The sequence below is a fragment of the Hypanus sabinus genome, chromosome 3 (genome assembly GCF_030144855.1).
Source record: "Hypanus sabinus isolate sHypSab1 chromosome 3, sHypSab1.hap1, whole genome shotgun sequence".
NCBI lineage: Eukaryota > Metazoa > Chordata > Chondrichthyes > Myliobatiformes > Dasyatidae > Hypanus > Hypanus sabinus.
In genome coordinates this window covers 164353003-164378872 of record NC_082708.1, presented here as the reverse complement: position 1 = coordinate 164378872, position 25870 = coordinate 164353003, and the positions used below count along the sequence as shown (strand labels likewise).

At 41.5% G+C, this 25870-nt stretch overlaps 1 long non-coding RNA gene across 1 annotated transcript in view; it reads right to left on the bottom strand.

Annotated features, from left to right (window-relative positions):
• Positions 1-495: 495 nt before the first annotated feature.
• Positions 496-25870, bottom strand: part of LOC132391866 (uncharacterized) — a 57769-nt gene continuing 32394 nt past the window's right edge. The window contains exons 3-5 of the long non-coding RNA XR_009511362.1: positions 18238-18332; positions 1958-2108; positions 496-1034 (exon numbers count right to left, since the gene is read on the bottom strand). This is a non-coding gene — a long non-coding RNA (uncharacterized LOC132391866). The remainder of the gene's footprint in view (positions 1035-1957; positions 2109-18237; positions 18333-25870) is intronic.

Genomic DNA, 25870 nt, shown 5'->3' with positions numbered 1-25870 from the left:
TCAACAACTGCCTCACCTCGTCCCGTTACCGCCAAAGCCCTTTCACTCTGCTGCCTCTCACACCGCTGGATGTGGCTGCCTTTTTTTAAAGCTGTTCGCGGTCAACTAGCTGACGTCATGCACCTGCACAGTCTGGCCTCTCTCTTCCCCCGAGAACTGAAAATGTCTTCGTGCTGAAAATCCTTAGGTGCTCTCCCGCTGCCTTCTTGTTCCGAACCAAAAAAAAGAAAACCAGTAACAGTGTTGTAACTTGAAACACTGACACTGTAAATACATTGAAGCTCTAAATGTTTCAAAGTAAAGGTTGGGTATGTTTATTATTTCGAAAATTTATGGATAAGGTCCAATTTAACGTCAGAGAAATATATGCAATATACATTCTGAAAGGCTTTTTCTTCACAACCATCCACAAAAACAGAGAAGTGCCCCAAAGAATGAACGACAGTTAAATGTGAGAACCCCAAAGCCCCCCCCCCACAGTGTCAGCGGCAGCGAGCAACAATCCCCCTCCCCGCACCGACATAAAAAGAGCAAGCATCAGCACCACGCCCGAGCACAAGTGTGAGCTCATCGATAGCAAAGACACAGATTTTGCTGTTACCCCAAAGACTTTGCATTTCATCCGGCATTTGACACACCACAGGTTCTCTCTCTCCCTAATAAGTGAGAGGGAGGTGTCCCCCATTTTCACAGTGAGCAGGAAAACATAATAACCCGCTGGTTTATGAAGTTAAAAGTCGTTTTTTACGAGCTCTGATCTTGAAGATCGCAAAGACCTTGGGTCTTTAGGCCCACAGCGAAAGATTTTCCAGCCCCCCCTATGACGACACATGAGTCTTCTGCCGTGACACCGACCCTCGATACACCCATCTCCAGAGCCCCAAGATCTCAGGCTTCCAAACACGAGCAGGACTCTCAGGCCGAACCCTTGGCATGTCGGATAATGCTCAGTCCTGATACCCCGAGAATGGGTCCCATTCCCACAAGGAACCGAAGTCTGTGTGTAACTCCAGATCAAGGTCTTCGAAAGAACCCTGAAAGGGAAAAATAAAGATATGAAGGATGGAAATAGAGCTGTTTCCGAAGATGCAAGCAAAGGAGTTGACTTTTAGCGCCATCTTAACTCCGCCTGCACATTCATTAACACTTAATTAGACATAGGCCTCCATCGATCATGGTCAACCATGGAGGTTGCATCCTAGCTGTCTAGATACGCAAGCCGGAGCAGTACAATATGGAGAGCCAGCTGTTTCCCATGTAGCAAGCTCCCCTCTCCACGCATCTGATGAACCCAAAGGAACAGCAGAGACCGACACAGTTTGACACCAGCAGCACTACAGGAGCTGCCCATCAGTGTAGAACTCAATGTCTTAGGGACTCCATCTCTAGATTTTTCCCTCAGGGTTTACTCCTGAAGCTCTCCCCATGAGTGGTTTTAGCCACAAGGCAGCAGAGGTTCGAGATCAGAGTTTTCCTTCTCCATGATGAGCTACTGACCATGGCTGACGAGACCCATCTGCCCAAAGCGAGTGGTTTTAAGGCACCAATAACCCATACTTGTCCCTACTTCTGTCAGTAGAAATGGTTCCACGAAGGTGAGTAGCTAAGCCAGGGTAAAGTAGTAAAGGCTAGGAGCTGGACTTGGTTATCAGGAGCTACTTAAGGCACATGCCATTGAGAGCATTTAATAGGTAGTGGGAACTTGTCCCCATTTCAATTAATATATAATTAATTACAATCTATTTCATAATTATATTACATTATAGGCAGTAAAAGAATATTCCAGCTGAGCAGCAACAAAGGCTGTGTGGGTGGGGGCATTTAAGTTACTGTGTGACTGCACACTCGCACAGTCTAGAGGGAACAGTGATATTCTGGTCCTTAAATGAGCTGACCAGAACTGAACACTATTCTCCTCGTGCAGTCTAACCAAGCTTTTACAGAGCTGCAGCTTTACCTAACGGAATGACCTCCAGAGCAGTCTGGGTAGACGTTACATGGTCCGCTTGTCTCTGCTTGGTTTTCTTCTGATTTCCCTCCACATTCAAAGCTATAGGGGCTGATAGTAGCCATTGTAAATTACTCCTGATGTAGGTGAGTAAATGAACCTGTGGGTGGAATGGAGAGAATAACAGGTGGTTAGTGTAGTATAAATAGGTGCTTGATCATCAGCTGAGACTCGGGGTGCTGAGGGAGGCTGTTTCTGTGCTGTGTCTCTTTCACACTGTGTCTCTATTTCCCCGATATCCTGGCCAAAGTGTCTTCAATATTCAATTTACTTATCAGTCAAGAAAACACAGCTGGCTTTACACCACTTAAATGAATGGCAAAAGCTGGGAAACGCAATGCAAATGCCGGAATCTGGAGCACCAAACAATCTGCTGGATGTAGAGGCTTGTGGAGTGGAAGGTGAGGACTTGGGGAGCTCTAACTCTGTCTTGGAAGGATGGTGGTGTGAAAGCATAAGCCCTAGGAACAGAGGAGGTCCACAACAGAACGGAAGTCAATCGGGTCTGCTCAATTGCCCAAGGTGAACGGCATCTCAAGTGATCCAATGAATGCAGCTGCTGAGTTAAAGATTTTTGAAACCATTTAATGCTTACAAACCATGTCCCAGTGCAAGATTCCTTCTTTCTCTGCTTCTTAATTCGAAAACCAGAAGTGCCCCATGACTGGTATGCAATAGGGTGGAAAGACATACTGATGTAGTAATTGCCTGAAGATTTTTATCTCAACCAAAAAAGATATCAAACACAGGAAAGTCTGCAGATACTAGAAATCCAAAGCATCACACACAGAATGCCGACGGAATTCAGCAAGGCCAGGCAGCATCTGTGGAAAAAAATAAACAGTTGACGGTTTGGGCCAAGACCCTTCTTCAGGACTGAGAAGGAAGAGAGATGACGCCAGAAAGATCTCAAACTTTTTTGGAACATGAATCGAATTTGAGGTGATGCTCATTACTGAGACAAAGGCACATTCATTCTTCAGCCAGGCAATCCAACAAACAGCAGTGAAATTTTAATATACTTGCTTATTTTTTGGTGGTTTTGGTGAGGCCAGAGCATGTTGGCTGCTGTGTTATTGCTGCTTTCCTTCGATTTAAGTGTCACGCCTCTGTTGATAACCACTTGAACAGACTTGTGGGATCTTGGTTCAGCATCTCTTCATTATGGGGCAGGAGGGTGTGGGTGGAGGCGGGCCGGTGGGAGAGCTTGGGGGATGTTGTCTTTGACTATGAGGCACAGTGCTGGAATGCCGACCTCAGTTGTAAACCTCAAACCTCAGCCTGCGGCTGGAACCCATAAAACCTCTGGCTTGGAGGCAGAAGTGCAGCTAACTGAGCCAAGATGACGTACTCATGAAATATAAATAAAATAACAAGTACGAACAGTACCCAAAAACAGCTAAACCTCAAAACGCAGACCTGGACTGAAAACTTACATTTCAAATTAATTAAAATTTATTCAGAAAATTTAACTCATTTATACAATGATTCTTTCAAAGCTCCAGGAGATCCCAAATAATAGAAAATTGCTATTTGATACACAGTGTAGCCCCAGAACAGAATTCAATAAGTGACTAGATTTTTTTTTGTTGTGGTTTTGACTGAGGGAGATACGCTGAACCGAATAAGTATAACATTTGTTTTTGATTAGTAACTATCTTAGGCAAGGCTATCATATATCATCCATCTCTTGTTATCAACAGGAGGAGCTGCAGTGGATATCCTTTCAAGCTTCCATTTCTCTGTGTTGACCAAGATCATATGCTGTAGGTATTGGTATTGGCATTGAGTTATTATTGCCACATGTGCCAAGATACAGCAAAAAGCTTGTTTCCATGTAGTTCACACAAATCAAATCATCACACAGTGCACTGAGTGCAAATTAGGTAAAACAATAAAAGTGCAGAATGAAGAGTAAAAACTGGATAGATACTTCATTGATCCCAAAGGAAATTACAGTGTCAGAATCGCATTACAAGTGCACAGATGTACAAATATTAGAAGAAAAGTAAGAAAAAGAATAGTTACCTCACACAGTCTAACGGGGGGGATGGGGGGGGCGGTCATCACTTCCCGACTCTAGGTTGACTCAGTAGAGAGCCTACTGGCTGAGGGTAAGAATGATCTCATATAGCACTCTTTTTGGAGCAGTGCAGCTGTCTTCATCTGTTACTAAAAGTGCTCCTCTGTTCAGCCAAGGTGGCATGCAGAGGGTGAGAAACATTGTCCAGAATGGCCAAGGTTTTCCGTAGGGTCCTTTGTTCTACCACAGCCTCCAGTGTGTCCAGTTTCTCCTACAACAAAATTGAGCCTGTTGGCATCACACATGTTGATGCCATTGTCCCAGCATGCCACCGCATAGAAGATTGTACTGGCAACAAGAGACTGCTAGAACTTGTGAAAGAGAGGCTTGGATGCTCCAAAAGACCTCAGTCTCCTCAGGAAGTAGAGGTGACTCTGGCCCTTCTTGTACACAGCCTCTGTGTTGGTGCTCCACTCAAGTCTGTCATCCAGGTACACTCGCAGGTATTGTACGTGCTCACAACATCCACGTCCTCACTATCAGTGGTAACGGAGCAGTGCAGGCTTAGTCTTCCTTAAGTCCATCAACATCTCTATCTACTGTCAAAGTGCAGTGAAGATAGACAATGAAGCTCAAGGTCATAACAGGGTAGGTAGTGGGGTCAAGAGCCCACCTTATCATGCACATGGTCCATTAAGGAGTCTGATGACAGTGGGCGATAAGCTGTCTTTGAGCCCAGGATCATCAATTTTGCACAACGTACAAATTAGGAAGATGAGTGGATTGGAAATGACGGTATTGTTTACGACTATTTCCTTCTTGGTGGTGAAGCATTCAAGGGAAGGGGAGACAGCATTAAATGAAGTGTGGTATTCTGGATCATGTAAATTGCAGTCATAGTGTATCTGTGATAGAAGGGTTGGAGAAAATGTCTGCAGTCTCATATACTATTCCAAGCGGGAAGACGAGCTTATTTCAAGATTTTTTTTACATTTGTTTATGCAATGTAAGCTTCAGTGGCCATCATTCAATGCCCCTTCTCAAGTGACCTTAACATCAAATTGTCTTCACAACGTAATGCTGGAATCTGGAGAAGAAAATGGAACACTGGAAGGAATCCAAGGGTCAAACAACATCTGCGGAGGAAAAAGGTAAATATTGATGTTTGCATTTGAGATCTGTCATCACAACTGAGAGGGAAGAGAAACGATTGACAGTAATTTGCAAGATGGAATGCCTAATCCATAAACATGTTGGATCTTACATTTCTGCTGCTTACTGATTTTCCGGTCAGTGTTAAACGGTTAGATTTCCCGTCTAATAGCATCACGGTGCATCCTCCCACATCTATGTTCACTATAGATTCCAAAGCAGCATTTGACTTGGTATGTTATGCTGGTAAAACTGAAGTCAATGAAAATGAAATCACTCCAGCAGTTGGAACCAATTCCTGGCTTTTCTGTCCCAGCCAGGGTGGGCAATTAATTCCTCTATCTCACACCAGGATGCCCTGGGGGGCTTTCAAGTTTTCCTTAAAGAGAAGTCCAAACAGTCTTCCTCCACCACCATTCTTCCTTGTCCACCTAAACTTATTTTCATATTGAGCGACGATATCTATTTCTTCCAAATCAAAGGTGTGGCTGTAGAAACCTAAATGGGTCTTGGCCCAAAACGTTGACTCTTTATTCATTTCTGTAAATGTTGCCTGACCTGCTGTGTGTGTTGCTCTGGGTCTAAGCTATGCCTGTCATTTTGTAAAGTATGTGAAGCAGTTTGCTTTTTGGTTAATCTCGACTCAAGCCCTTCCTTTGCCTCTTTTCTCACTTATTGAAGACAGTACTGGTGCTGTTTCTTCTCACTGTGCAGCTCTTAAATCACCTTTGCTTCTAATTTCCATTCTGTGCTCGCTTTCACATGGTCCATCTCTGATGTTTCTCTTCCTTTCCTTGACAACTGACTGCATTTCAGGTGATTACAAGCCCTAGACTCACGCAGCTCTCTTGAATATACCAGCTCCCACCCAATCTCCAGCCTCCCTACTTGCCTGGATCTCTGATCTCATAGCAACACTGTTCACAGCAGTGCTTCCTAGACACCTTGCTTTTCATTAGCTGATGTGACTCTGACCCCTTTCTCCTTTATTTTGCTGGTATCTATGCTCACCATCCCCTATCCATGAAGGGGAAGGGTAGGCTTCCCTTTGTCTTCACCTTCTACCCTCCCAACCTCATTTCAGTGGAATGCCAATGGTATCTCTTCTCATTCATCTCCTGTGTATATCTCCTCCAGACAGATCAGTCATGGTTAACAAGCCATCATCTTCCTTCAGCCAGCACCACCACTGTTTGTGTCATTCAGGAGTCTACCCTTTTAGAGGCATTTCCTTTGCTCTCTCTAGCTCTCCCCCTTCTCATTTTCCCTCTTCTAATGAACAATCAGACCTGAAACACTAAATTTGCTTCTTTCTCCAAAATTGGTGCCAGGCTTCCTAAATGTTTCCAGCAGTTTTCTCTGACACAAGCTGTTTCTTTATTTTTGGACCAAGATTTAAAGAACTATCTGTAGGAAGAATCTTCACTTGCCAGGATGGAGTATTGATCCTAATTGCCAATTCTGTTTTCCTTTCCATGAATGTTGCCTGACCTCCTGGGTGCTTCTAACACATCCCTTTTTAAATTTAAGACATATTAGAACTGTGTTGTTTGCTATTGTTTATGGAACCATCAATTTGATAGGGGCCAGAGGCAAAAAAATCTCTGCATTGACTGTGAGGCAAGCTGAATATGTTCAACACAATTGATCTCATGTGAAGTAACATTATTAATTTTGTGAAAACCGCTCTGAGACATGTTTTTTTCTTTTACAAGCACAATTCTGTAAGGAAAAATTACAGTTTATGTAAAACCAGGGTGACACACTCAAAACTTGCTGGAGGAACTCAGCAAGCTAGGCAGCATCGATGGAGGAAAATAAACAGTCAATATTCTGGGTTAAGAGCCTTCATCAGGACTGTTTATTTCACTTTAAATGTAACTTCAGGCTCAGAATTCAAATTCCATTTGCAGGAAGGATAGCACTGGCGATATCAGACTTGGTTGGCATCGACTGGGAATCCCTGAACGTTGAAAGCTGAGGCTTCATAAGGTATTGGTCAGACCACATTTGGAGAGTTATGAGCAGGTTTGGGCTCTATATCTAAGAAAGGATGTGCTTGCATTGGAGAGGGTCCAGAGGAGGTTTGATCCCAGGAATGAATCCATTCATGTATGAGGAATATTTATTGGCTTTGAATCTGTACTCGCTGGAGTTTAGAAGAATGAGGAGGAATTTCACTAAGACCTATTGAATAGTGAAAGGCCAAGGCAGGGTGGACATAGAGAGGATATTTTCAATAGAGGGAAAATCTAGGACCAGAGTACATAGCCTCAGAATAGAAGGATGTTCATTTAGAACAAAGATGAGGATGAATTTCTTTAGCCAGAGGGTGGTGAATCTGTAGAATTCCTTGCCTCAGACATCTGTGGAGGCTAAGTCAATGTGCGTATTTAAAGAGGAGATTGATAGGTTCTTGATTAGCAAGGGCATCAAAGGTTGTGGGGAGAAGATAGGAGAATGGGTTTGAAAAGGAAAATAAACCAGTAATAATTGAATGACAGAGCAGACTTGATGAGCCAAATAGGCTAATTCTGCTCCTAGGCCGCATGATCTATGGGCTAAATGTCCCAAGTAATACCATTCACTATTGGAGGAACATGCAGTGGGCGGGTGCCCAAAGTGTCCATAACTTCTTCAGTACAAGTCCTTCATTACAAGGGAAAGCAAACAGAATAAATCTCAACCCAGATGGTGGCTCAAAAGCCAACCAATATGAATGTAGATTATGAGGGCTGAGGTGGAAAGTATCTGCTGATATGTGCAGCACTGACATCTAAATGGTTAAAGATATTTTATATTCACACCAAAAAAAAGCTTGACATTTGTTTCTGAACAAACACCTCTAATGTTCCAAATCTTTCAATGGGATCATTGTTTCACTATTTGAATTGATGCCAAATACAGATCTGAACTGAAAAAATTGAGATTAATGGTGAAGATCCATGGTGTTTACAAGTCTCCACTAATTATGCTTTTCTTTGCCCAGAAAAGTTTATGTTTGCCTTATGGCAAGTAATATACTTCATCTTACAGGTACAATGCTTGGCAATGATTCAGTCTTGGCGTCAACTTTAGCATGAATAATCCTCAGAATAATGCTTCTATTTGTATAAAAACATTCATGTTTTAAGAATAGCTAATTGTATTTTTGCAATAAACTCTAACAAGATTGAAACAGAAAATGGTGTCCACCAGGGATTGGCAAATAACTTTGCTCAGAGCTGTTATCTCTGAGTCTGAAATCTGGAATTTTACAACTGGCTTTAAGAAACTGGGTTTGGGGCTGGATTTGCAACAGTGTGATGAACACCAAGGGTTTTGATTGAAACTCGTGGGCAGCAAAGGAGAGGCCACTGAAGAAAGCTCATCATTTTATGCTGATTCATTAATAATTAACATTAAAATACAATTATCAATAGCTGGAGTAGATCAGAAAGGTCATTAAAGCCTTTCAATGGGTCTTTTTCTCCGTATGCACTTCCAACTTTTTTCATGTGTGAAATTCCTGTTTATATATTTAAATAAAATGTAGGTGTGACAAATAGATATATTCATAGAGTCTTAGAGCAAAACAGCACAGAAATAAGTGCTTCGGCCCACAATGCTGAGCCAACCAATTTACTAATTTAACTGAATTTTCTTCCACTTTTTCAGTAAGTAGATTCTCAAATACCACAATGTGTTATCATGGAACGATAAAGAAAAGATTTCATGATGCGTTCTTCCCTCAAAGCTGTGTTTTTCTTTTCAAAATGCCATCAACAGTGTTTTATGATTTCTACAAATATCCACAATGTGATATTTTTTCTCAAGCACCTTGCGTGAGGAAATGAGTCCATCACCCAGGTGTTGATGCCAGTGGGGTATGGAGCCAGAGAAGGAAGTTGTGCTGAGTATAAGATCAACAATAATCTTACTGAATAATAGAGCAGATAGAAAGGGCTAAATGGCTTAGCCTTCCTCGTATTTCAGCAGGCATCTGTGGCCTGCAGAGTCTGCTGGAGTCAGCTGATTGCTTGATTAATGTGACAGCCACTGAAAGGGGCTTGCTGAAGTGCGGCTGTGCCCACTTATTTGGAAAACACAACACAGAACAGCATGTGTTTTGTCTATAATGGTAACTAATCCCACAAGTCAAGGTGACAAGTTTGAGCAAGCTAATATCAATGACCTGTTGGAGGTTAGCAAAATTTGTCCATCCCCCCCACAGTCGCTGGATTAGCTTTATTTGTCACATGTACTTCAAAACATTAAAACATACAACGAAATCTGTCATTTGCATCGATGACCAACTCAGTCTGAAGCTGTACTGGGGGCAGCCTACAAGGGTTGCCATGTTTCCAGCGCCAACATAGCATGCCCATAAATTAGTAATCCTAACTCATACACCTTCGAATTGTGGGAGGAAACTGGAGCATCTGGAGGAGACCCACATAGTCGTGGGGAGAATGTACAAACTTCTTGCAGGTAGTGGTGGGAATGGAACCTGCTGGTGCTGTAAACCATTGTGCTAACCATTGTGTTACCATGCCTTAGTAAGCATGGGACACTAATCTAACCTGCCAGCTGTGGTTTCACTGTACAACACAGGCAGAGCATCCCTAGAAGAAAAGGGACCAGCTTTTTCTGCCAGGTACTCAGCTGGTCAGGCAGCATCCGCAAAGGAAGAAGGTGAATGAGTCATTCATGTTGATGTCCTTTCATCAGAACAGGGGTGGTGCTGCAGTTGCCTAACAGCTTTGAGGGCTGGGTTCAATTCAGACCTCGGGTGCTGTCTGTGTGGAGTTTGCAAGTTCTTACTAGGTCTGTGTGGGTTTCCTCTGGATACTCTGGTATCGCTCTACATCCTAATGTTGTGCAGGCTGCTAGGTTAAGTGATTGCTATAAGTTATCCCAAGTCTCCAGGTAATCGTTAGAATCTGAGATGGGGAAGTTCATGGCAGTGTGGGGAGACTACATGGGACTAAGGGAGGACTCATGTAAATCATTACGTAGAACGTAGAGCATTACAACACCTTTTAACCTACTCTAAAATCGATTCCACCCTTCCCTTCATTATTTGATGATTGACACAGACTCAGAGGGCTGCAGGGCAGTGGGCAGTGGGCCGTGGGCTCAATGAATGTTACCTTCCTTGCTTGTCAGTCCAGCAAGCATTAGAGGTTTAAACCATTATTCAAAATCTCCCCCTTCTTGGCTGGAAGAAAATATACTTGTACTTACTTTTTGTGTAAAACACTGTACTAAGTTTCAGGATTTCAAAGTCTGATGGAAAACTTCAAGCCAAGGACCTAAACCACATAAACTATAGGGCTAAACTAAAATTCCCATTTTCCTGGATGGGAATGAATAGCACAAAAATGTTGACTTAAGTTCAAAACCCTTGTTTTGAGAAATAGCTTACAGTTCACCAATGTCTCAAAGGGATGTTAATGCAATTTAGTATTCAGTACAACTCTGTCTCCATGACTTATTTTGGTTTTATTTCAACCAATTGTTACATTTGTTCCTTTCACTCCCTATAATTTAAAGAAACTCACATTCTTGTTTGTCATTTTATTTGCAATCTCATAGCTGGATAATAATGGGAAAAGGGCAGAGGGATGAGAGCTAGCAACAGCCAGGCATTGTCATAACTACAGAACCAGCATCGTTTTGACATTAAAGTTGGAACTCATTCTCATACATTTGAGCTGTGTTGCTTTGAACTTCAGACAGAGACATGATTGACTCATGAAACTGGATTAAAAATTAAATAATTTTGTGCCAACGAAGAAGCTGTAAGAGGAGATGTTAATAATGCTTTAAGTAGAACTCTTCCCCAGAGGTTAGGGATTTGACTAGTATTTGAGTGGTTCAGAAGAACTGTGCCGATACTATGGATATAAAGGTCCAATCTAGCTGTTCCCCTGACTTCAACCAGTTATTAAAGATCTCACAGTTTAAAAGAACAATCAATGTTTATCTATCATTTCCTTTTCAACTAACAACATCAGAAAGAGATCATTCTACTGTCTAGCATTTGTGGCACATTGCCGAATGGAATTATAGTACATTGTCTGCCAATATAACAAATCTCTGCATTCATTGCTTGTTATTGTGGAACGTTGTGCGTTCGGGAGAGCTGGATGTCGATGGAGGGATTAAAACCAGGGAAATTGAGAGCCCCCATCATGCAGGCTCTCTTCTCACTGCAGCTATTGTGAAGGAAATGCAGAAGCCTTAGGTCCCACATCTCCAAGCTCAGGAACAATTATTACCCTTCAACCACCAGGCTCCTGAACCAGCATGAATAACTTCACTCACCTCAAAACGGAACTGATTCCACAACCTATGAATTCACTTTCAAGGATTCTGCGACTCCTGTTCTCAATATTATTTTTTATATATTTACTGTATTATTATTATTTGTTTGTTTGCACTTGCAGTTTGTCTTCCCATGCACATTGTTTGTGTTTCCATCTTTGTGTGTGGTTTGTCATTGATTCTATTGGGCTTCTTTGTATTTACTGTGATTGCCTGCAAGTAAATGAATCTCCAAGCAGCAAATGATGACATATACATAATTTGATAATAAAGTGACTTTGAACTTCGATGTTGGAAGACTAGCTCTGAGTCAATGATTTTCTTATCTGACCACAACAACTTAGTCGTCAGCTTCAATTAACGGCATAGGACAGAAGAGTTTAACTTTTGCTCTGTGGACTTTCTGGGCTTTTTGGAGTCTGCAAGACAGAAGGAGACACAATTAACTGACAGAATGGACAACAGAGGAAATGTACTGGAGGCATCTTTTATTAGTTTAGAGATGCAAAACAGTAATAGGCCCTTCCAGCCTAATGACATCCGTGTGACCAATTAATCTTCTAACACGTATGTTTTTGGAATGTGGGAGGAAACCAGAACACTCGGAGGAAACCCTCATGGTCACAGGCAGAATGTACAAACTCCCTACAGGCAGTGGTGGGAATTGAACCCAGGTCACTGGCCTTGTAATGGTGTTAATGCTGACCTCTATGCTACCTTGCCACCCCAAGTATTTGCACAAGCTTGGCAGACTAATCCGTGTTTTAGACTTTTGACAGATTATACGTATCGGAAAGCGTTCCACTAGTGCTGTGTACTTTTAACTCCAGGGAGAAGAGCATGATGAACCGGCAGAAAGAGCAGCAGTAGAAGACTTCACAAACCAGCTCACCATAAACTTTCAGATCCAGAGGAAACATGGGTTACCAGAAAGGTGCAGCTTGCAAGGAGTCGCAAGGGCCGGAGCTTCCTTAATATGTGGCTTAGGAAGTTAAACCTGTCATGTGATGTGCAGAGACGGCCTGCTGGAACAAAAACCAGACTCAACGGTCGTGTTTTACTCATGTTACCATAGTTACCATGACCCTCCTTCCAAAGTTTTGCCAGAGACACTGTAAGATCTCACAGTCCACATCACATAATTGCCAGCACATGCAGGATTACTGCTTTGCCACCAGTTATGTTAGTGACACCAGCCAGGATGAGCATGACGTAGGGTCGCATCAGTCAAAACTATGTGACATTAAGGCAGGTTCAGGAATGTCCATCAACCTCGGTGATTGGTCCTTTTTTTTAACCAAAAATAAACCTTCCAGGTTCATTTTTGGTTACTAAATCCAAGACAACCTGCACAAGTTTCCCATCTCCTCCCACGATGTAGAGAAGTCATATTTATTGGATACAGGCAGAGCTCTCCAGAAGAACTTCACAGCTTTATCACAAGTATTCAAACTGCTTCTGAGGCTTGTGTGGAGTTGGAACTATAAACACAACCTTGTATTTGGATACAATATTTTGCAGAACAACACTGATTAATATTGCTTGTCAGTCTGAACATGAGTGTTGACAAGAAATTTTCTTGACTGACGCAGGAGTGATAATGCCAAAGCTAAAAGGGATTTCGGTATATTAATAAAATAATTCAGTACAGATCAAAGGACATGGCTCTATCATTATGCACCTTGTTGCTTGGACTGCATATGGAGTTAGTTCTCTTTCCCTTACACAGCAGATAATGTGGTGACAGAGTTAGAGGACAGCTACTAGAGGAGCTTTTGTTACTCAGGCTGGTACTCAGTGACCATAAGACCAGATGACCATGAAGAATGACACAAAATACTTATTGCATTTGTCCGCCATTTCTTTGTCCATAAGGCCAAACCATCATAAGGCATGGGAGCAGAATTAGGCCATTCGGCCCATTGAGTCTGCTCCGCCTTTCTATCATGGCTGATTTATTATCCCTCTTAACCCCATTCTCATGCCTTCTCCCCATAACCTTTGATGCCCTTGGTAATCAAGTATCTATCAATCTCCGTTTTAAATATACCAAAGGACTTGGCCTCCACAGCCAGCTATGGCAATAGATCCAACAGATTCACCACCCTCTGGTTAAATAAATTCCTCCTCATCTCTGTTCTATAGGGATGTCCCTCTATTCTGAGGCTGTGCCCTCTGGTCCTAGATTTCCCCCACTATAGGAAACATTCTCTCCACATCCAGTCTATCTAGTCTTTCAAAATTCAGTAGGTTTCAATGAGATCTCCCCTTATTCTTCTAAACTCCAGCAAGTACAGGCCCAGAGCCATCATAAGTTAAAACTTCAATTCCCGGAATCATTCTTGTGAACCCTCTCTGAACCCTTTTGAATGCCCGAACATCTTTTCTTAGATAGGGGACCACAAACTGCCCACAGTACTGCAGGCGCACTCTGACCAATACCTTCTAATGCCTCAGAGTTGCATCCGTGCTTTTGTATTCTAGTCCTCTCGAAGTGAAGGCTAGCACTGCATTTGTCTTTCATTAACAAAAGTGAGACTAGATGATGACAATTTTAAAAAAATCTGTAGATGTTGGAAATCTGAAAAAAGAAGCAGAAAAAGATGGGAAAACGCAGCTACTCAGGACAGAAAAGCAGAGTTAATGTCTTTTGTTGAGGACTTTTTGTTAGAACTGGGAATCCTCCCCATTCTGATGAACTGATGTCAACTTGCATTTTCCCATTTCACATGAGATTGGGTAAATTTGATGAAGCAACAAATTGTTTCCAGCCTGTTATCTTGCAGGAAACGGAAGAGAGTATCATCAGAATGCAATATGTTCTTGATTCAGAGCTGGATGCGTTGCTAAGCTAAATTTCAGAGAATTTGCACTGCATCTCTCCCATTGTGTGCTGGTCTGTGTATTCCAAACTGGAACGTTGGTAACAATGTTCCTGACAGAGCCATTCCTCAAGTACATCTGGTCAGTTCTCCTGTGGACACTTTTGATTGAACAAATGTAACTGTATAACTATGCTGTGGCATCAGAAGCATGGTGACATTTGTGGGCTGCCACCAGCACATCTTCAGACTGCGTTGATCACTGACACAAAATGACACATTTTAATATATGCTTTGATGCTTCAATGTACTTTACAAATAAAGCTAGTCTTTTCATTTCACTCCCATAACTGACTCCCTCTGTTACACATCTGTGCAAATACTTGAAATCACTTTCAAGTGCTTGCATAGACATCTTGAGTATCACTGGGAAGCAGTGATAGGATTACTGCTTTAAAAACTCACAACAGGAAAAAAGAAATTAAAGAGTTTTCTCTTAAAAAGAATTGGAAAGCTGGTATGGGCTTAGTGGTATGGTGTGGAATCTGGCTGCTTCTGTCACCTCCAGTGATTTCTACCGACCTGCAGAAGTTACAACCGAAAATATTTGAAGGGAATCTGCTCCATATTGGATTCCGTTCTGAAATAAGGCGTTTGAAGTTATACCTTGGAGACAAAAGAGATTGCAGATGCTGGAAGCAGCCTCCTTCTTCCCACTCCTTTCTTTCTTTATATTGGCTATCTGCCCTCAACACTCTCAGTCTTGACACAGGAATTTGCCCTGAATCGTTGACCATCCCTTTATCTTGACACATCACCAGATTGTGTCTTGGAGTGTTATGATGTTTCTGATTAACATGCCTTTAAAAGGTTTCAGGAGAATCTACCAATTTGCGTGCGTCCTGCCAAGATGTTAGTAAGTTCTTCAGACCTTGCAAATCCCAAGACAATGGTTCACAGAGCATCTCAATCATAGGTAATGAATTCCACTGAAGTTCAATGTCTCAAGTGGGTTTTTCCAGCTTTAATAGGTGGAGTTTCTGAGAGCAATTCAGAAGAGCAGGATCAGTTCATCCCAAAGAAGAAGCATTCTAAAGGGACGATGAAGCAACTGTGGCTGACTGTGGAAGGCAAAGACAGAATAAAAACAAACAATATAGCAAAAATTAATGGAAAGCTAGAGGATTGGCAAATTTTTGAAATCCAACAGAAGGCAACTAAAAAAGCAATAAGGAAAGGAAAGATTAAATATGAAGGTAAAGTAGCCAATAATATAAAAGAAAATTGAGAGATCAAGAGTTAATCTTTAACATATAAGAATTCCATTCAAAGGACAGATTACAGAAGAAAAGAATTAGAATTGGCTTTATTATCACTGGCCTATGTCGTGAAATGTGCTATTTTGCAGCTGCAGTACAGTGCAATACATAATAATAAAAAGTATAAATTACAATAAGTAAGAAAAAGAAAATTAAATTAAATAAGTAGTGCAAGAAAAGGGGGAAAATAACATTGAGGTAGTGTTCGTGGGTTCATTGTCCATCCAGAAATGAATGGAAAGAAGAGGAGAGGAAGACTCTGTTCCTGAAACATTGAGTGTATGTCTTGAGGTTCCTTTACCTCCTCCTTGATGACAGCAATGGGAATTGAACTTCTGAACTCCGATACCCCGAGCTGTAATAGTGGCGTGCTAATCACTACGGTACCATGGTGCTCCAAAGACTACCATGATGCCTCTTCAACTCAATTGAATGATGCCTTAATTAAATGACAGAGGTAATCAAGTAATTCTAATCACTACTAAAAATATTGAAAACTTTCTAGTTGGGAAAGAGTTAAGATCCTTCCAGTTTCCATTTTGGTAAATGTTATTGTGCCCCTGTCAGCTCAGGGGATGACAGAACTGAAGGTTATGTAAGGAATGTAAATCAGATCATTCCAATTCTCAGTGTGGGTGAAGGAGATTTTAAAGAAAATCTGTGGCAAAATGAATGCAATTACCCAAAAGTTAGAGTTTTACAATAATTAACCTGCATTCTAAACATTTAGGAGAGTTTTAATCATTTAATTTGCTATTACTGTTAAATCTCTGCTTTTCTAGGCAACCATAGAGTTCAACAGTGAACGCACTGGTGGCTAACTCTTAACAGGACTGTGACCCAGAAATTATTGACCCCTGATATCACCCCATGAACCAATAATAACCCCTTATGGTATTATTCTCCAAGTGTCTTGATGGCTGCAATAAAATAGCAGCTAGAGGAATGTCATGTGAATGCAAGGTATGGAAGTATACAGACTGAAGCTGTTAGATCAGCAGGTCTTTTACCCAGGGTGAAAATGTCAAATATCAGTAAGCATAAGATTAAGCTGAGTGGGAGAAAATTTAAACGAGATGTGCAGGACAAGATTTTGGTTGCCTGGAATGCTCTACCAGGGGAGATGATAGAATGCGATGAAATAGCAATATTTAAGAGATATTCAGTGAAACAGGCATGTAAACAATCAGGCAATGGAGGGAAATGGACCAAGTACCGATGGATGGTCATGCTGGTTGGCGTAGACGTGCTGGGCTGATGGGCTGAAGGGCCTGTTCCTGTGTTGAGCTGTTCTGTGTTTTATTTTCAACTATTGAATGAGAGGAGTAAGTTTGAATCCTGGCACGGCAGTTTGAGAATTCAAACTCAAGGAATTCAATAAATCTGTAATTGATGCTCATCCCATTTATGGTAGCCATGAAGCTATGAATTGTTGAACAGAGTTGAGAGTTGAACTGCGTCTTCAGTTCAGGACAATTGAGGGCACACAAAAATGAGCAACATTTGCAGTGATGTCACCTCCCTCTGGTGCGCCTCCTCCTTCCCTTTATTCCATGATCCACTGTCCTCTGTTCTCCAATTCCTTGTTTTTTCGACCCTTCACCTCTTCCACCTATCACCTCACAGCTTCTCACTTCATCCTCCTCCTCTACCCAACTATCTTTTGCCTCACCTGCTTTCAACTACCATCTGCCACTCTGAGCTCATACTCAGCTCTGGTATGATGTTCTCCTAAGGGGTTATTCACTTAATAAAGAATGCCTGTGCGTGGTTTGACAGATCCCAAGGGCAAAGCCACCTGGAGCTTAGCTCCTGGTGGGCTCCTTGAGAGATTGGAGTCAGGGTCCTGTAGCATAGAATGCAAGACAGCTAACTGGGAACCCTACACTGTTGCAGCCAACTCCACTGCAATTGTGATGTGCCATCATCTTCCACCAGCTCCACCGTTGTCTTGGTTAGATTGCTCTTTGTCTGGAACCTTCTCCTTGACCTTACCACCAGGAGTGAGCCTACCAGGAGCTAAGCTCCAGCTGGCATCACTCTAGGGGTCTCAGGAACTCACAAGCCTCTCCACCATGACAAGGTGAGAAATCATGAGGGAACAATCCAATAGCTCAAGGTCATCATTACTATTTTTTTGAACTCCACGGTTACTATAATGGGATTCGCTAGGGAACCCACATCTCTGGATGGCTCAGCCAGGCCTTTGGGTTACTTGCATATCTACTTAACTGCGGAGCCACCTCCATCCCCTTGCAAAAAACAGATCGGAATGCTTTAGAGGCTGGTGATGAATCAATGGTTATAAAATATTTGGTTTCTTGTATGATTTTGTAACCACAATATTTATGTGGTTAATCTAGTTAGCTTTCTGGTCACTAGTAAAACCACAAAAATGTTGATGGTGGATATTCAATGATAGTAAGGCCATTGACAGTCAGTGGGGGGTGGATAAGCTTCCTATTTGTTGAGATGTCATTGTCAATCACTTACGTGATATGACTGTGAGTTGTAACGTTCCGTGCTGAGCCTGAATGCTATTGTAAGTGCAGAAGGCACAGCAAATTAAACTGAAAATTATACAATTAACAGCAAGCATCTCACCTCTTTCATGACTAAAAGAAGATCATAGTTGGGAGTTCAACATCCAAGGATGCACATTGTATGAAAAGGACAGTAGGTTGGCAGGTGGAGATGCTCTGTTGGTAAAAAAAAAAGAAATGAAACCATAGAAAGATGTGACATAGGGTCGGAAGATGTAGAATCCTTGGGAGTAGAGTTAAGAAATTGCAAGGGTGAAAAGACCCTAATGGGAGCTTACTGCAGGCTTTCGAACGGTAGTCAAGCTGTGGGATACAAATTACAATAGGAGATAGAAAATGCATGTAAAAAATGAAATGTAACGATAGTCATGGGGGATTTCAATATGCAGGTGGATTGGGAAAATTGGGTTGGTGCTAGCTCCCAAGACAGGGAATTTGCAGAAAGCCTACGAGATGGCTTTTTAGAGTAGTTTCTGGCTGAGCCCACAAGGGAAAAAGCAGTTCTGGATTGAGTGTTGTGTAACGAACCAGATTTAATGTCCAAGATAGCGCTGGTGAACCACTGCAATGTTCTGCGGGCTGTGTACAATACTTCTAAATATATCTCTTTTGAATTACTCTCATTGTAATCTGCAGCATGTAATTTGCCTTTAAGCAAAGTACTTCTAAATCAGCTTACTGATCTACAGATTTCACTAAATCATGAAGGACTCACTGGACTTAACTCTCAAGCAAACAGGTACGGCACCTTTAAGTGGACAAGGGATATTGCGTGGCCAGAAGCAAAGCAGAAGGTGGAGGGGACTCCAAGTCAGGCTGAAATGTAAGGGGATGAGGCTCCCTTTACCCAACATCTTGTTAGCAAAAGTACAGTCACTGGAGAATAAAATTGAGGACTTGAGGGCAAGATTGCTGTATCAGAGAGAAATGAGCGATTGTTTCCTTTTATGCTTCAACGAGATGTGGCTTCCCCCCAGCACACTAGATATGGTGATCAGACCAGAAGGCTTCTCGATACACAGAATGGACCAAAATGCTGGTTTAGAAAAGGAAAAAGGTGGAGGTATTTGATCCATGATAAACTCTTGGTGATGTCCCACTATGGTGGTTTTGTTGAACTCACGTTCCCCTGATCTTGAATGCCTAATAGTAAAATTCCATCCATTCTGCTTACCTAGGGAGTACTTCTCTGCATTCCTGACTGCAGTTTACATACCACCACCAGCCGACTATAATGAAGCACTTGAGATACTGCATGCTGCCATCTTCAAACAAGAAACAATCTATCCTGACACATTTTAAATCTTAGTCTTAAATGGACCATTAAAAGTCCATCTTAGAAGGACTTCAGCTAGGCTTGTTTGATGAAAACACTGGCCAAATGCCATCAGCATATAACCTGTTACACCAGAGGTCCCAACTAGACAATTGTTATACTTAAATAAGGAATGCCTTTTACTCCATGCTCCAGACCGCATTTCAGTAAATCGGATCACTTGGTTGTCCTTCTCCTACCTATATACAGGCAGAAGCTAAAGAGCAAAGCCCTTGACCTTTCCCACTCACCTGGCTTCCCCTGTCACCTTCCAGCTAGCCTCTTACACCCGCCCCCCCACAAATTTTAATTCAGGCATCTCTCCCCTTCCCTCTCAGTCCGGAAGAAGGTGTCTCAGCACAAAATATTGACTTTTCCATTGATGCTGCATGACCTGCTGAGTTCCTCCAGCATTTTGTCTGTCTTGCTTTGGATTTCCTGCACCTTCAGATTGCCTTGTCTTTAAGAGTCAATGGATGTTGCTTATTTGGATTTTTAGGCTTTTCATGAGGCTGCTTAGCAAGATAAGAACCCAAGATATACAGGAAAGATCCTAGCCTGGATAGAGGATTGTCAGGCGGCAATGAGTGGGAACAAAGGGGGTTTGCTGGTTGGCAGCTGGTGAACAGTGCTGTTCCACAGGGGTCACTTATTTTCACATTATATGTCAATGATTCAGATGACGGAGTTTATGGCTTTGTGGCACAACCATAGATGGAGGGGCAGGTAGTGTTGAGGAAGCAGGTAGTCTGCATGAGGATTTAGACAGTTCAGGACAGTGGGCAAAGAAGTGGCAGATGGAATGTAGTACTGCAAAGTGTATGCTCAAATGAGGAGAAAATTCTAAACTCAGAGGTGCAAAGGGACTTGGGAGTCCTTGAGCAGAATTCCCTAAACATTAACTTCCAGGTTGAGTCAATGGTGAGGAAGGTAAATGTAATGTTAGCATTCATTTCAAGAGGACCACAATATAAAAGCAACAATGCAATGCTGAGGGTTTATAAGGCATTGGTCAAACTGCACTTGGAGTATTGTGAGCAGTTTTGGGCCCCTTGTCTCAGAACAGATGTGCAGGCAGAGGAGGTTCATGAGAATAATTCCAGGAATGAAAGTGTTAATATATGAGGAGCTTTTTATGCGTCTGGGTCTGTTTTTGTTGGAGTTTAGAAGAATGAAGGGGGAACTCTCATTGAAACCTATCGATTATTGAAATGCCTAAACAGAGTGGATGTGGAGAGGATGTTTCCTATAGTAGGGACATCTAGAACCAAAGGGCACGTCCTCAATATCGAGGGATGTCTCTTCAGAAAAGAGATGAGGAGGAGTTTTTTTATCCAGAGGATAGTGAGTCTGTGTGGAATTTATGTCCATATCATTGAGCAAGGTAGAGAATAGGGTTGAGAGGGACGGTAAATCAGCCATGATGGAATGGTGGAACAGACTCGATAGGCCCTGCAGCCTAATTCTGCTCCCGTGTTTAGTGTTAGTATAGACCTCTTGATGGAAGGAGGTACAAACGTGAAGCAACTGAAAATAGCTGGACCAAGGACACTGCCCACCTAAATTTTGAGATGATTTGCCTCCAACCACCATAATCATTGTTATTGGTATTGGTAATGGTTCATTATTGTCACTGCTCATACAGATCAAATATTTAAGGGGTTGTGGAGGTATAATTTGTCCATCAGTGCTGATCACCCCATCCTTGACTAAGCTGTTCCACCATGAACACAATCTGTTATGAGTCAACATGATGCTTTCAGATCAAGTCATGCATAGCACATACCTCCACCGCACTGCTCAAGTGTGTTTCTGGGGTACAGGGGCTAGCGACCCTTGTGCCTGTTTTTTGTGTTCTATCGCTGAGCAACAGTGAGCCATCTGATTGGCTTATCAGAGTTCTCTTTGGGAACTAGTTGACTTGATCAGCATTTCTGCTTTGGCTATTGTTCATGATTGCACTTAATAAAAAAATTGCATTGAGGTAGAAGAAGGTAAGACAATGACAATGCAGAACAAAGTGTAAAAGCTACCAAGAAAGTTCAATGCAGTTAAAAATAAAATGCAAGATCATAACAAGGTAGATTGTGAGGTCCATCTTATCATACAGTAGTCTGTTATTAGCAGGTATGTGCTTTCAGATTTTTGTATCTTCTGTCTAATGAGAGAATGTCTAAGGTGGGTAGGGTGACTGCTTTACTAAGACAGTGAGAAGTACAGACAGAGTTCACATGTTGTTCTTTGTTTGGGGATACCAGTCTGTGAAAATTACCTTTCTGACTCCCATGAAGTTCAATTAAATTAGGGTACCCAGTTTCTACCCTTGATTAGGTATCTTCTTGTAACACCATAGACTGCTCAGTTGGGAAGATTCTTACAAGGAGAATGAAATGTAAACAGCCGGTTGATGTGGAGCTTACAGAACAAAACAAATTTTAAAAATCGGTGCTTGTAACCAGTTTTCCAGTACATTGGAAGGTACGTTCTGTTCCCAATGGAAATGGGGCATTATGCCCCACAAGAGCTGTGCAGTGGTTTCTTCTACCAATGCTGTCATGGTCAGGTACATCTATGACAAACAGGTTGACAAGTAAGATGTCATGTTGGCTTATATTGGCTCAATTTCCATTTGTACATAGCCAGTCTAAGGGCTACGTTTTTTAGAAGTCAACAAACTGTGGTGTTGTCAAGCCAATTTTGATGGACGTTAAAACTCTTCACCCATCATTCTCTAGGTCTATGACCCTCAGAGCTTTTTAAAGTAATTTCAACATAGAGCGGTTCATCAGCTGAAGAATGGTTAATTATGTATTGCAATTTGGAAGTCAGTACTTGTTTCAATGGCATTAATGGTGTCCAGAATCAATAATGATGATTCATCTGGCTCCTGCCTTCTGTCTGTATATGGCTCCAAACTCATCTCTGGTTGGGTCTTTTCTGCCTGGAGACCAAGGCAGACAGGTAAGAGTGACCATCTCTGCTTGTTGATTGACAACTCTGAACAATACTCCCAGATCAGCACAAACTTCAGAAACAGTGGGTCTGCCCGAATGTATTCTTTTGATAGTCTTACGTAACAATTTTGGTTTTACTACTTTGGAAAGGTATTTGAGGGGACAGCTACGAGGAAGCTATAATGCTGTGAAATCATGCAAAGCTAGAGATTTTCTTCCTGATAAGTCTTATAAGACATTGTTTTTTAAAACAATCCAGTTTTTTCACCTTTGCTGGTACAAGCCTTCTTTTTCCAGACCCATTGTATTTTGTAACTGTGTTTAAATTCCCCAGCTGTGGGGTTGGTATTTGGCTTCAAAATCCTGGATGATTCATTTCTCAGGATTCCTGGTCCCAAACCACTTTGCTAGTGTGGTACCAGGTTGGAATGGCAAGCAGGAGTCAATGAGCCAGATTTATATTTGTGTGTGGGTAACATGGGCTTACAACCAGGGGTAAACACGTGTGTTTACTGCCTTAAGTTTTCCAGTGAGGGGAGATGCTTTTCACCAGATTAAAAAACCTGTCCCAACCAAATGTTCCACTTCTTTCAACACCAGTCGGAATGTCAGCTATGATTTGAGGTGTCAAATACTTGACTTGCCCTGCCAGTAAGTCTAAGTAAATGATTCATCCTGTCTACTGGAAAACAGTTTGAAGATGAGCCAGTTTTTTTAATTATTTGTACTGGCTGTTTATTTATAGTTTCTCATCTGCTTGTAGGAATCTTACCCACCCAACAGTAAGTTCTATGACACTGCATGAAGTTACACAACCTGGATGCTTATGGACTTTAATTTGAAGAGCAAAGCAAGGGACACCAAGCAAACAGAGGGAACAGTCCTTTCATGGTAACAGTGCTTTGCATTGGGACAATGCTATAGCTGATGTGCTTGTACCCCTGGAGAAGCCTGGAAGCCAAAGTCAATAGGCTGAAATATGAAGAAGCAGGCTTGAATTAAACATTGGTAGTGGGTTAAATTTTGACAGAGAATGAGGATGAAGAATTATTTGCTCAGTGCCAATTAGTCTCGTTACCCATTGGTGTTACAATTACTGAATCCCCTATCAGCCATATACTGAAAGAACCTTGGATTGGAAACTGAACAAGACCAGCCGCAGAAATACAGCAGCAATACAACAGGCCAGAAACTGGATACCTTATAGAATCAGAATCTGGTTTATTATCACTGTCAAATGTTGTGAAACCTGCTTTGTGGCTGTAGTATAATGCAAGGCATGCACATTTTTAAAAGTTACAACAATAATTAGTGCAAAGGACAAGTAATGAGATAGTATTCATGGGTTTATGGACCATTCAGAAATCTGATGACAGAGTGGATGAAACTGTTCTTAAAATGTTGACTGTCGATCTTCAGGCTCCTCACTATAGTCATAGTTTGTGATTTATCCCTGAATCCCCCAAAACTTACTACCAACCTCAAAGCTCAAGACAGGATCCATACTGGGACCTCTTTTGTTTGTTATGGATCAAAGATTTGGATGAAAATATGATTGAGTGGATGCTAGCTGCTTTACAGAGGCTGCGAGAAGTATAGCAAAAGAGTCCATGGATTGTTCTTTGAGGATACCAGCCCGTGAATGTTATCCTTCTGATTCCCTTTAAGTTCACCTATATTAGGCTTCCTGATTGCCAGACTTATGGAGAGATAGGAGAGGTACACAGAAAAACACTTAGCATCAAGACCAGTACATCATCTTGGGCTGAATGGCCTGTTCTATCTCACACACTCTCAGCTATTTCTCCCTCTTTAAGGCCATGCATGTAACTCAACACTATCCTTTCAATCACCCGCCATAATATTCTCAGTTGTTGCAATTTCTTTTCAATTATGTTTCTGCACAGCAGGAGGCTGTTCTGACTCGGTGCAGGATAAGGAATTATTTTTATTTTCAGAATTTAGACTCTAACAAGTTTTGCAAGCAGGTTTACTATAAAACAAATGTAGTACCAGGTTCAACAGGCATGACCTAGCATTTGTAAATTCAGGCTCTCTCCTTCTCCTTATCATTTATCTAATATCATCGTAATAGATTTACTAAAATCTTAAGTTTGTCATAGAGCACTACAGTACAGAAACAAGCCATTTGGCCCATCTAGTCTGTGCCAACTAATTTGTATTATTTGCTGGGAAGTTAATAGATCTTCATTCACATCAGCTTCATTAATCATTAATAGTACTTTATAGAATCTTACAGACCATTATTTATACATTATCAAACAACCCCTGGTTCCATCCTTCTATAGCTGGCTTTTAGATTTAAGTTTGTTCAGTACAGTTTTATGCTCAGTGATATTACCATTTATACAGCCCTTTTGCACTTAAAGACAGGACCCTGTAATAACCTCCATATCTTGTCAATGTGAAGGCAAATATTTAATTGCATTCAGGGGAAATAATGGTGATTTAAGTTTAGATTATGTGATGGTTACAATGCAGAGATACGGCCAGCCTGCAGACACACTGGGATTTCATTCTTGGAATGTTATTTACAGCAAGATAGGAAATTCTATCAAACCATAATGCCCACAATAAAGTTAATAATTTATTGAATAATTATGAAATGACTAAAAAGTGATTAGTTATAATCACTCTTGGTGTAGTTTTGTGGCTTAGAAACAAATATTGATTGAGTGTAAAGAAGGAGAATTAAGAAAGGTAAACAAAAAATTGAATGCATGCAATTATCAATGTCTACTGCACAGACTACAATCCAATAACTGTCCTTCCCCACCCCCTACTCTCTAAAAGTTAATGCTTAATAGAATCGTTATACAGTTACCAAAGAAACCAATGCTCACGAACCTCAGTCTGGGCCATTATTTGGCGAGTGGCTGCAAGGGTAACCAATTTTGCAAAGCTTCAAAACCAGATGATGAATTTTGGAAAGGGAACTGTACAAGTATAAATGTATTCACAACCACTGACTGATTTTTGAAAGGTTGTTTCTGTTGTTTGTTAAGTAAACTAAGCAAGTAAGTTTTACATGAGGTACCAAAGTGAGGTAAGTGACAGGATTGTTATTTAAGTTGGCCAGAAGAATGGCATTGCTCTGTAAGTGTTAATGCAGTGACTATTATTAATATTCTCATTATAATAATATTAAATTTTGAAACTAATAATATCAGTGCAGCTTCACACATTCACTTTACAACTGTTCCTTTGCCAATTGCGGACGAAAAACTGATACATTTTATGATTATTGATCTTCATCTCTTTCCGTTTTGTTTTTCTACACTTCCCTCTCTGCTTTCTGCTTTCTTTCTTACCCCGGCTCATTTACCAGACAAGTGGCCATCACCCATGCTCAGTGACTACTCTCCTCTTCCTCCTCCACTGTAGGCAATTTTTGCTTCCTGCCT